The sequence below is a fragment of the Anas acuta genome, chromosome 3 (assembly GCF_963932015.1).
Source record: "Anas acuta chromosome 3, bAnaAcu1.1, whole genome shotgun sequence".
Taxonomy (NCBI): domain Eukaryota; kingdom Metazoa; phylum Chordata; class Aves; order Anseriformes; family Anatidae; genus Anas; species Anas acuta.
In genome coordinates, this window is record NC_088981.1 from 63,549,268 (window position 1) to 63,561,928 (window position 12,661).

The 12,661-nt window shown below is 41.2% G+C and overlaps 1 long non-coding RNA gene across 1 annotated transcript; it reads left to right on the forward strand.

Moving 5' to 3' along the window:
- The first annotated feature begins 3,844 nt into the window (after window positions 1-3,844).
- On the forward strand, window positions 3,845-10,727 carry LOC137854286 (uncharacterized). Its single transcript, XR_011095066.1, has 3 exons — window positions 3,845-4,127; window positions 6,021-8,560; window positions 10,090-10,727. It is a non-coding gene; the product is annotated as an uncharacterized lncRNA (long non-coding RNA).
- Window positions 10,728-12,661: the final 1,934 nt, after the last annotated feature.

The following is a 12,661-nucleotide window of genomic DNA, read 5'->3' on the forward strand; positions in this document are numbered from 1 at the left end:
GTTTTTGATTTGTAACAGGATTTTGTGCAGTGCCAGGAGAATAATCTTATGCAGGATTGTTCTGTTTGTTTCTGTCTTTCACTTAAAATTACGTCAGTTCTGGAATAGTATTCACCTGTTGACTTGGAGGGAGATCCACGTGGCCATCTGCTATGTAAAGCTCATTGCCCCATGTCTTGGCACCCAGTTACTGCAATTGATTTAAATGTTGGATCTTTCCTCCTGTGATCCCCTCCTACTTGAGCTTCTGGAAGGACCTGTATTTCTAAAACAACGGCAATAGGATGTGTCATGGTTCTCATAAGGGGGAGACTTACAATTAGAATTTGGCTAGACAAAAACAAGAAAACTGAGGAACACACGGGAACTGTGTGCTGGAACACACCACAGCCTTCCTTGTGCCATCCCAGCGCCATGAGAAGGGACGTCAGGCTTTACCTGCCCTATGAACAGTATGGACAAAGGCAGCCCGAATGAGAAAGCTAACCTGTAGCATGTTTTGCCCTCCAAAGAATGTGATACATGCATGCCAAACAGGAATAAAAGAGATTGAGACAGATCTTAGGGCAATTATTTTGAATGCAAAGCCAGCTACGTGCTTAGCTATGTTACCTGGGGAACTGAGGAACTCCACCTTTCAGGATCTTAAAGAGGAGATTCCATAAATGTGCTTGGAACAGTTTAGATAGGACCAAGCCTTCCCTGAGGTCAAGTCAGACCTCTTTAGACCCTGTTATCCTTCCATAATTTAAGGGCCTGCTCATGATCCTCCTGTGATGCCATAACTGTATTGGGTCTGTTCCCCTGCTTGTTACTTGTTTGGAAACTGCTTATTTTGAAACAAATACTGTTACTGGAGTGACAAGAAACTCTAAAAGTGTCTGTGTTGTTTCCTAACATGGACTCTGGGTCATTGCACAGACAAAACACGCTGCTATAAAACTATTTCTTGTGTGACAGGACCCAATAACACCTACTCTGTGATTCTTTTGTTTTTCCACTCATCTCTGAAACTGAAGCAGCTCCATCCATCTGAGAGCTGGCGTACTGCATTCTATTCTCCAGAAAACTTGGCTAACTTCATGCACCAGTATACTTGGCCTTTGAAAACTGGCGTGCAGTTAGCAGACAGAAGCAGGGTCAGAATTAGTTCAAAATAAATTAATAGTCAGAAGTTCTAACTTGCTAAGCTGTATGCAATCCACCCTTCAAAGGATGTTCGCCAATTGCTGTAATTGCTCTCTTCAAGGGCTTCCAAAAATCCTTGGACATGCTAATTAATGCTGTTTTAGATATATGTGAAGGTATTTGACCTGAGAGTTTAATTCTACAGTTTAATTCCATAATGGTTGTAAATGGTAGAACTGCTGCATATTTAAAAGAACATTAGTGTGAATTTAGCTAGCTGTTGGCAGTTTAACAGTGACTAACAGATATTAAATAAGCATGAAATTCTAGTGGTGAATGACATTTTTATAGGGGCAAGGGCTGGAAGCTGAAGGCAGGAGAAAGTATTGCAACCATCCATTGCGACCTTCCCTTTTCCCTGGATTTTGCAGCTTGTTTGCACAACTTTGCCAGCACATGGGCAAGTCTGGATTGGTGGAAGTGCAAGCATGGATGTCACATGATGAACATGGGACAGGAGTTCCTTGATTTGGTGAAGTCACTGACACATACCTTTCTGATGTCACTGACACCAGGATTTCCCCAAACATCAGAATTCTTCAGCCACTCAGAGCTAATTACATCTTCAAGGGAAAGATGTGTGAATTCTACCCCTTCCCCTGCCAGATATATATATATATATATTTAAAAGTAGATGTCAACAGAGATCAATTGTCTAAAGAAAAGAAAACAAGTTGATCCTTTTATTGTCACTATTCAAGAACATCCCTTTGTTTTCAGAACAAAAATGGTGGCGAATGACTTTTTTTCCACTCTGCAGTGGCTATATAAATTTCTGCTACTAAGAGACAAGCATCATTGATTTGACCGACTTATTCAAAACAGGTCACGAAGCTACAGCTTCTTATGTCAATTCTCATCATATACTGATGTGACAGGTTTTATGAATAAAATATGGGCATTTGCTGTCTGGGAGGATGCCACATCTTAGCTACCCCAAACCCTCTGTCCTTGAAGGGAAAGCTTTGAAAAATTAGGACCACGTTTCAATCCAAGCTGCACAATATGCTTTTCAATGAAGTGTAATATATTGTGTTTAGCTGAATAACTTTCTTCTCCTCTTCTCTTCTCCCACTGTCCCTCCCCTACTTAGCAAAAAAAAAAAAAAAAAAAAAAAAAAAAGCTAAAAAAACCCTACACCATGGCATCTTAAACTAAAGCACACTTCAGTCGGTCTCCCTGTGTGTGCTCCGTGCCAGCAGCCACAGCATTTCTTTCATCTTAGCTTCAAAGTGGTGCTGAGAGGGGGAGGGGGCATCTAATGAAAGAAGGGAAAACAAACAAACAAACAAACAAACAAACACAAAATGGGGGAGGAAATGAAAAATAGCAGTCTACCTTTCAAATCTGAGTGTCGCCTGCAGGCACACTCTGCAGTGGATGTTACACTCAGTTTCAGCACCTTGTATATTTTTTTTTGTTATTGCCACTTCCCATGCTGGGAAGATTCTTGTCATCCCTCACATATTTTATCCACAGAAAAGGCTGCCCTGCCCTGTGCTTGGTGATTGAGGCTGTGCCCCTGGTGTGCCACACTATCAGTGGTTCCCAAGGCTGCCTAGCCTGGGAAAAGCTGCATGGAAACGGTCCAAAATCAGCATTACATGCATTATTGTTCTTACTCTCTCTGATTAGAGTGCACACAATGAAAACAACAGCAACAGCCTCGTTTTCTAGCCCTCCTCCCAACACAAGGCTGTTCTTAGACTGTTTTTCTTTCTCGGAGTCTTCATAGAAATTAACTGCTTCTGTGCTGGTAGGTCCCAGGCATCCCAGCTGCTCCTTCTGGGGAAGTCCTCAGGGCTTAGTCTGACAGAGTAACATTTTCAAAAGCAAATAGTTTACTTGGGAACAGAAATCCTTATTTTTAAAAGTAGGTCTGGATATAGGTCTCTTTGTGCACCACCAGAAATGTGCCACTCAGATGCTGCAGAAATATGCAGGGCACAATAATTCCAATTTTACAAAATAGAGTAAAGATATTCAGATATTTGTCCACTGGATGCTGGATGCCTATACATGGCATTAAATACTGGATAGAGCACAGATAATGCCCTAGCAGTGGGTTGCAGTACCTGCACCTCCACAATCCTAACAACCATCACTTTTTGGTTTAATCCCTGGTCAAAGAGATCTTGGTCTCCTATCTGAAAAGCACCAGAATGGACGGAGGACACCAACACCTGAACCACGTTCCTGTCCTAGGATGTCCACAGTCATTTGGCAGGTAATAATCTAGATTTCCTGAGGCTGTCAAGTTCAAATATTCCGTGTCCTGGGGTAACCAGTTTGGGGTGGGATAAAGCTCAGTGTCCTGGCTCATCCCAAACACACAGAAATATGCCTCTGAGTGAGTCATGGGATTTCAAATTGACTTCTCTGCTCTGTGTTTCATATGCCCCATATATTAGGTAGCACAGCAAAGAAAGGATGAAATGCATTTTCTTCCTGCTTAACAGATTGGATCGTGTCCTGAAATGCCAGGTACTTGTGCTTTGAATGTGCTTAGGTATTTGCTAGAAAGTATACTTGTAAGGCTGTTTCAGAAGAGAACAGTAGATAGCCCAGGGTGCCAAAGAAGGCAAATGAGAGCAAGGACTGAATGTATTTTTGCAGTGAATTTTTTGTTCAGTTATAGTAGATGCTATGCTTTCTCTCTCTCTCTTTCTCTTTCTCTCTCTATTTAAACAAATATATATGTCTGTTTTCAGGACACTATTGAGAACATATGTGGAAACTGACATATACTGTAGGGGATGTTTTGTTTTAGGACCTACTTCTGCCTTTTTTCCTATCTCACAACTTCACTGCAGAGAGGCACTTGATGCCTACCACGTTCTTCACAGGGAGAGGTAGAACTGCACTGGATTCCTCCCCACCTTAAGGACCCGAGAGACTTCCAAGCATCGCTTGCTCCCAGTGACCCAGAATCTGCAGAGGTACTTGGGGGGTTAATGATAGATTTTCTTTAATTGCCATCCAGCAGATGAAAGACAGATGTTTACTTTTAAACCACTTTCAGACCAGAGTCAAAAGCACTTTGAAATCTGTATTTCTGTGTCTTGAAGCAAAAGGAAAAAAAAACCTCTTTAGTCAATGCTAAATCTATTCTGTTTTTGAGAGATTGAACTTAACCACAGAAAACAAAAATGTAAAGTTGCATAGCTCTTTTCTGTTGCTTCTTTCAGTGTCACAGTGGTTAAATCTGCAAGTTTTCTAAACTTTTACCAGTTCAGTTCAAATATCAAAATCTGTTCAGCAATTTTTTTTCTGCCTTGTACATCATTTGTGATAAAAATGTGAGAATAAAGTCAGTTCTCTATTTTTCTAAGATCATGTAGCACAATGCAGGAAAAAGATTTCATTTATTCTTCAAGAGCACTACTGAGCATCTTATCCCTCAGAACAAAATAGGGTTGTCTTTTTTTGCGTGTTAACAAACTCCTCATAATCAAAAAAATAAAGCTGAGAAAAAATCTGCTATTGTCTTAACTGACTGCTATGTCTTTGGGCAGGACTGACTTTTTGGTTATTTTTTATGTCATAACTCCTTTAGCTATTTTGGGCTGCATAAAGAAAAAGGTAAGGAGACAACTATAAACATATTTTTAATAATCTTTTCTGAACTTCTCTGTGTTTCAGAAACAGTTTTTTGTTATTTAGTATGTGAAATTAAATCAGCTAGGATGGGACTTGTGTATCAAGAACATTTCCTTTAACAAACCCCTGGAAACTGCCTGTCATTACTCTTGTTTCTCTTTCGTCCCAGATCAAATGATTGTGTCAACTGCTTGTTTTGTTTAGCAGTCCCAGTCAGAGAGATATGGCTAATCACAGTATCATTTTCTAATGTTCACTGGAAGGAAATCTCAAATTGTTCTTGAGAACTTAAATATTAGGCTTATTATAAGTCTGATTAAACAGGGGCACCAGTTCCTGGAGGCAGGATGAATACAGCTGTTGGGGAATGAAAAGAAAAACTATAGAAGTATCTACAAAAACAAAACAAAACAAAACAAAACAAAACAAACAAACAAAAAAACTATCAAAATATTATTGATCTATTCTGTTCACAGATTATTGCAGGAGTCTGTGATCTTCCTGAATGTATGGCTTTTCTCTGCTTTCATTAGTTTATTTTCCTATCAATTTCTTCTTTACTAGTTTATAAAAGTTCAACATTTAAAAGAAACTGGCAAAACCTGCACTCTTTGCTAATATGCCTAGAATGATCCAAAACTCATTTTCAGTTGTGCACTGGGCAAAGATATGTTTTGCCCTGCTTGGAGCCCCTGACTGCATGTTTGTGCCTGTGTTGCCACATGCCAGTGAGGAAGACCATTTGAGGGGATGGCATCTATAAATCAAGAATTTTGAAGCCATACCTCATGTGAAATGTTGTAGCCAGCTGAGACATCCCATCAGCCTGGCTGAGAGATGAAGGGAGGTAGGCTCTAAGGTCACTTTGAAAAATGGCACTTAGCTTATAATTCAAGCAAGTGCTTTAAAAGATAGCACTGTCAATCTGCCTAGCCTGGTGGGAGTGCCAACAGTAGCAAGGGAGGCTGAGGGGTGCTGAACCCCTTGTGTCACTGCTTCTCACCTCATTGCTAGGGTAAGCAGGGCTGAGCAGCCCCCAGCTCCCTGCTGCGTGTAAGGCTGTGTTTTTTGGGTGACAGCAGATCGATGGCAATGCACTGACACATGCCTGAGTGTCAGCCAGGACCTGTCTTTTCCCTTGCTGAAACAGAATTTCTTTGCCTGGACTCCTTCCCTTGGTCCTGAGTGGGGTGATGTGACCCGACATACTCATTGTAACTTTTCCACAACAGCCGAGGAGTTTCTCATCGCTGCTCCACTTGAACACAACAACACAGGATGAATTCTGACAGTAAGCAGGCTGGAAGGCAGCTTTCTTTCTCTCTTAATATTTTATTTATGGGGAGGAGGCCACACAAATAATTGAAGATGCCTGTTTGCACCCACTGCAGTCTGCGAGTGGTTTGAAATGTAAACATGTCAGCTCATGGCTGAAGCTCAAGAAACACATGTGCCGAAGAGCCGCAGGCCGTTTGTCTGTCTGTCACACTTACCTTCCCAGCCTTCCCCCTCTTGTCTCACGCACAGACAGCCTAAGAGCAGGGAGGTAGCATTGTATATGACACTGGTGTGAGTTTCCATGGAAAATTTGATGTAAAGAATGGAGGCACGCACATGACGTGAGGAGAACTTATGGTGTGTCTTAGACAGTAAAAAAAAAAAAAAACAAATGGTATTTCAGACTTTTTTTTTCTTGTATGACATACAAATTGAGATCAGCTGAGTCTTCAAGAGTGGTACACTCAGCTGTGCAGAAATATATGGCAGAAACAACAGACAAAAGGCCACTGGGAAGAAGGAAAGAGATTGAGAGGTTGGGAGCGCTGGAGTGGGATGTTGGACAATTACATGTATACTTGCATAAGTGTGGTAATGGGCAACAGAGATGGAAATATTGCTTAATAAAATGCCATAAAATTAAAACAGAGAAAGAATGCATAAATCCAAGGTGTTCTAAGAAGTGGCAAGGTCTCCAAAGTCATTTGAATGAAATGACTAAGCACAAAAATACTCCAGGTGTTGGTATGGCATCTTCAACCAGCTGAATCTTACCCTGCTCAAACTCTTCATGAATCCCACAGCAACCTTCAAGGTGACCTGACTACAGTGAGCTGTATGCATAAGAGGTACCACAAAGAGCCAACTGGAACTCATGGTTTTCTATAAATATTAAAGAAAGATTAACATTCAAAACCTCTAGAACCCTAGATTGCATGGAAGAGAGCATTTCAACCCCTTTAGCTCTTGTATCAGAGGGAGGTAATGAGTTGTCATCTAGATATATTTGATTAAGAGTTAAGAATTTGGGAAAATGTCAGAACAACCATTTTCCATAGTTATGATGGTGAATTAGTATAACAAAGGGGGAACATCAGACCCTAGAAGAGCTATTCTGAATGCACAGAGAGAAGTTCGGAGAGGTCTCTGGGACTGAGAGAAATGTTCATAGGTATCATTACTGTGTTCTCTTTGTTAAGAAGGAGAATGAGTGAATAGGATTTTGTAGAAATTGCTGTTAAAGTCTACTGGGTTGAATCAATCTGAGAAACATATCCTACCAACACTCTCAATAGCATACATTCATTTTAAAAAATGAGGTGGTAAGTGAGCAATAACATCATGTCAAGAATAAAGCTGATGCAGAAAAAGAGGTCTGATGCTGACTTCCCACCAACTTTGTACTGGTGTCACATTGTTGGCTACAGTGGGTGCAGCCCTGATTAATTGTCCTTGTCACTCAGACCCTGGGAACAAGTCTTGAAGGCAAACTGATACTCCAAGGGGATGTTGGGTGTAAGGTTATTTGAATAGGGTCTTAGCTGGGAGCAGATCTATGACATTTTGAGTTGCTGGTGTGTGCAGTGGCAACAAATGTTGAGAATTACCATGCTTACAGGTTCTGTCTCTTTTCTCTGTGTGACTAAAGGCCTCCCTCTGAAATGTGTGCATAGCTCCTGTCAAAATCAGTGGGAATTATGTGGAAGTATCTGCATATGATGAGATCATGGTGCACTTTAGTTTTCATCATTTGTGAGAATTGCCTCACTGCATTGTTCCAGGGTTTCATTTGCTAAGAATTGATTTCTGCAACTCAAAGCTTTTATATTAATGATAATAATATCCAAGATCTTTTTCTTGAGCTTTCCTGAATTAGGTTGTTCCTCACTTGTATCTAAATTTAGTCTGGGCATGACTACTTGAATATTTTCTCTTATTTCATATTATTCATCTCCTTCAGTCTGCTGGCTTCAATTCAGAAAAAGAAAGTCAATATTTTCTCTGCAAGTTATTTCATTTTGTTGGTCTGTGATATCACAGCAAATGTCAGCTGATCTTATGTAATACAGAGCTGAAGACAGACTGTTATCCTTCCTTTTACAAATAAATAAAACTAAATAACATAGATTTGTGGTCGAATTAAGTATTTTTAGAGCTACTAAAGCAGTTAAAACAGTCCTCTGCTGATGAGAAAGTCTGTCTCATTTCCCGGTGGTCTCTTGTTTCTCCTCCACTTGCATTCGATCTCCGTAACGCTGGCCATTTTGCTGGTAACAAAGTCATCATTCACTCATTGCTTAGCAAGTCTGAGCACACTTCATGGCGGATAGCTGGGTTGCCAGCATGATCCCAAATTACCTTCTTTTTGCTTACTCTTGCTTTGCTTGTAGGGCCAAGTTAGTTCAAGACGTAATAAGGGGCAGGAAGCAGCAGAAGATAGCCCCTGTTCTTCCTTATGCCAATGGGGCCAGGTCCTCTGCTTCTCTGAGAGCAGGTAAGTCAGCTGTCACCAGGTGAGAATACGGTCCCACAACATCAAGAACCACACCATGTCTTCAGTCTGTGGTTTTGTCAGGAGCTGGGTATCTCTGGGTTTACAACTGCAGAATGGCAGACTGTCTGAGAGGATGTGCACTTGCATGGGGTGGCTGTTTCCCTCAGTGGGAGCAAATGAGGAAGCCAAGAGCAAGGCAATCAGCCTGACTCAGAGTGCGCTTGGGTTTTCCCTTCTAGCATAATGGATTAACTTCTGCTGCTGGCAAAAGGGCAACAGGAGTGTTTTAAATTCTCTTCCTCTACGTAATCGCAAAAAAAGGAACATGGGGTGATAGCTGCTGAACAAAGAGCAGACAAGTGCTCCCACCCGCTCAGCCTCCCCTTCCATCACTCATGCTGCCACCGGCTTTCAAGGCCCGTCTAGGTCATATTATGACTCCTTTATTAGTGTTTAAGGTCACCGGGAGACATGCGAGTGCATCCTATATCAGGAAGCGCGGCGTGTCTCGAGAGTGAAATATTTGGCTGTTAGTAGGAGCCGTGGCCGTGACTCGGAAATCCCGGGGAGCGAGCTCAGGGCAGACGGGCTCCAGAGCGAGCGGCCTGCAATAACAGAGGCCTTCCTGCCATTCTCCGCGCGGCGCTGCGTGGCGGCCGGGCGTCCCCGCCGAGCTGCCGCAGGCCGCTCGCCCTCCCGTGAGGCTGGCTGCTGGCCGCAGCTCGGCAGGCGAGGATGGAGGCCTCCCCGCAGCCGCCGGGCCCGAAGCCAAGACCATGAGTGCAAAGATGTGGTGGGGAGGTTCACGGCTTTCCGAGCTCTCTGTGTTTTTGGTCTTGCTTTAATGCCACTCAGGCGTAAACAGTCAGCATGGTAAACATGTTTTTTATAAGTAGTGTGCCCCAAAATACCTAAATAAAGCAGCTTTTCACAAAATTGGATGTAAAAAATGGGGCGGAAACCGGATCATTTATCTACAAGATAAAGTTCAAAATATTTATGTTGTATCAGTATGTGCGAGGATAGCAACCCCTTCTCTTCATTGTCCTTGTGCAGAAGAGACAGAGGGAGACAAAGGTGTGCAAACATCAACAAAAGTCTTAGCATTGAAAGGCTTGCCAGCTGCTTTAGTTCTGGACCTCTGGACTAGTGTCAGGATAGAGGATCCTCTCTAAAATCCATATAACTGCATAGTAAAAAAGCAAATATTTTCCCTTAAAGCAGAAATAGGCTATCAAGGAGTCATCACCTCAGTCTGACATTTTACAACTACCACTGCTCTGCACCCTCCAGAACACTAAACAATTGGAGAGAGGAAAATCAGGTAGCACTGATGCCTACTATAGCTACAGAGTTATTCCCATTAGTTTCCCATCTCCAGACATTCATCACTATTTTTTTTTTTTTTCCCCCCAAAATGCCCATGATCAGACAGTACGTATGTATGTGTGTGCATTTGTGTGTGTGTTTTTACACAAGTGTATATGGGTGCACACACACCAAAAATACATTTTTTTCTTCTTTTTTAGATCCAATGAAAATACAGAGTGAGACAAAAATGGGAAAACACAGCCTAGGAAACACTGAGGCTGATTTGAGTTTGCAAGGTCTCTGTTCAGAGCCATTTTCTATTTTCCAGAAAATACGTTTGACATTTTAAGGAGGGATTTTTATTGAAATTTCATTAAAAATCACTCTTGGAACACAATTTAGAAGGCAACAAACCAATGCTCATCTTAAAAAAAGCCTTAGAAAGGAGAAAATTTGACAAATAATTTAAGTGTTAATAATGCTTGGATTAAATGTTTGGGCTTAAAGGGAAAACACTAATAACATCACCAATGTGTGGCCAATAGTCATCTTCTAAAAATGCCAGGTTTTTATGAAGCATTTTTGTGTGTTCTGGTCAGCTACAGATTATTTCCTTTTTTTTTTTCTTTAACACAATGAAAGGAGGGGAAAAGTCACATTTCATAAATGCTCAGGGCTCTGAGTTAAGGCCGTAGTTTTAACTTCCTGGCTCTGAGTAAATTTTCACACAACCGGAGACATTCTATTAATAAATTTAACGTAAGTACAAAGTCATGTATGTATGTGCAATAAAAAGCTTTTACTGGAGACCCAGCTTTCCCCAAAGTATTTTATCCTATCTCAAAAAAAAAAAAAAGTAAAAAACAAAGTGTGCATTTCAACTACACTTATGGCACATATGCATGGGTGGTAGCAATTAAGTACCAACTTTCACATTCCTATGTCCTCTGGGGGCTTCTGATCAGCATCTTTGTTCTGGAGAGCTGACATGGGCATGCACAACATGCCCCCTGAACACCTTGGGCAGTAAGCTCACAGACGGAGATTTGCTTCTGTGTACTGACTTTAGCAGTCAGATCAGATTAGTAGGCTTAACTTGATGCCAGGTGGTTTTGACAGACTCATTTATTTTGTTGTATTTAAGTATTTATGGGTGTACTGTAATAAGGACCATCTATGAATCATGTTGCTGTCTTCAGAAGATCATCTACAACTCACATTGTTGTTAGCACCCAGAGGGTCAGCTGGGGACTTTTGGGAAATGTTAATTTCAACAGATCTCATGCGTGGTTTTGCCTGCTGTTTCCTCCTTCTCTTGGATGTCTATCCAAGAGAAGACAGCAAGAACGTATGAAGAGATGGTGGGGATGGGTGGAGAGTTTTCTCCTTTCCCATTCCCAAAGAATGTCATTCTCCAGCATAGACCACGCAGCCTTCACAGGCCTGGAGAAGCTAAGGGTTGTGTGCAATCTGTTCTTCTCACGCAGATCTGGGATCAACAGCGTGACAAACCTGGCTGTGTCAGACATACATGGCAGGCTCAGAGCATTAATAAGCATTTTTTTAAGCTGTCACTGAAAGACAAATCTCTGTTCTGTGCATCTCTTGGAAGATATTTACTGCTTGGGTAAAAAGAAAAGCAACTGTTGGACAGATGAAATTAATTAAAGGTTTCACTTTGCTAACTAAAATTTCATATTTCCCTCCACGTAGGCTGTAATAGGTTGCATGATGACTAACCTAAATATTATCACATGACATGTTGTCATATTACATAAATAATATAAGGATTGCTGTAATCCTGCATAAACCCAACTTTATGTTGGTTTATGTTGGGTGTTGAAAAATATTATGCAAGTGTCCAACATGAAAAGAATCATATTTCTTATTCCACCACCCTGGCCAAATATCATGTTGTCTTTACTGGAAAACTGGTGTTCATCAAACAAGTTTAAAGCTAAGAACGGGAGAGGGTGGGACATTACATTCTTGAGAAATGACATTATAAATAATACGGTAATGCTTTGTCTTTGTGCTGTTAGTAAATCTGGGATATTATAGGGTAGGCAGGGAGAACACGCCATACTGTGTTTGCGCTCCAGCTTCGTCTTCGTGGTGGCTTTCTTCTTCAAACACATGGACTACATAAAGTGATCTCTGCTCACCAGGGCTTCCAGCTCCTTTCTGCTTCATCCTCTTAAGCTTAAATATCTAGATCAAGAAATACCAAATATTCTCAATCTTGTAGCACTCAATCTGCTCCCTACACCAAAAAAAAAAAAATAAATTTTAAAAAAGGTGAATGTATGCAGGGAGAAAACAGAAAAATAATATAGCTTTTCTTTCTACTTATAAAAATAGATGGAATTTAATGTCATAGAGGAAGGACAGAACAAAAAGAGAGGCAAAGAGGTTGATTTCGAGAGACTGTGTCACAGAATTGTTGAGCTATAACCACTTGTGCAAGTATCAGTGTATGCAGTGGCTTTCTGGAGGTTACAGGTCTTCAGATAACAAGCACTGAAGAAATGTATTTTAAAGCTGTTATTTTTAATCTGGGGAGAGAACGGGAATAGGATCAGGTCTTTTCCCTTAACTGATAAACAGTATTGTAATGCATGCTTACTGTTCAAGATGTGAAAAATAACTTTTACTAAGTAGGCTTGGAGGTCTGCCCTATCAGCCCGTGGTGCACTGTGCCTGCCTTGGGATTTTGGTGAATGCATCAATCTCACATGGACGTGCTGCTGCTGTGTGCTCTCATATGCAGGAACTGGGTGGAAGCTGTTT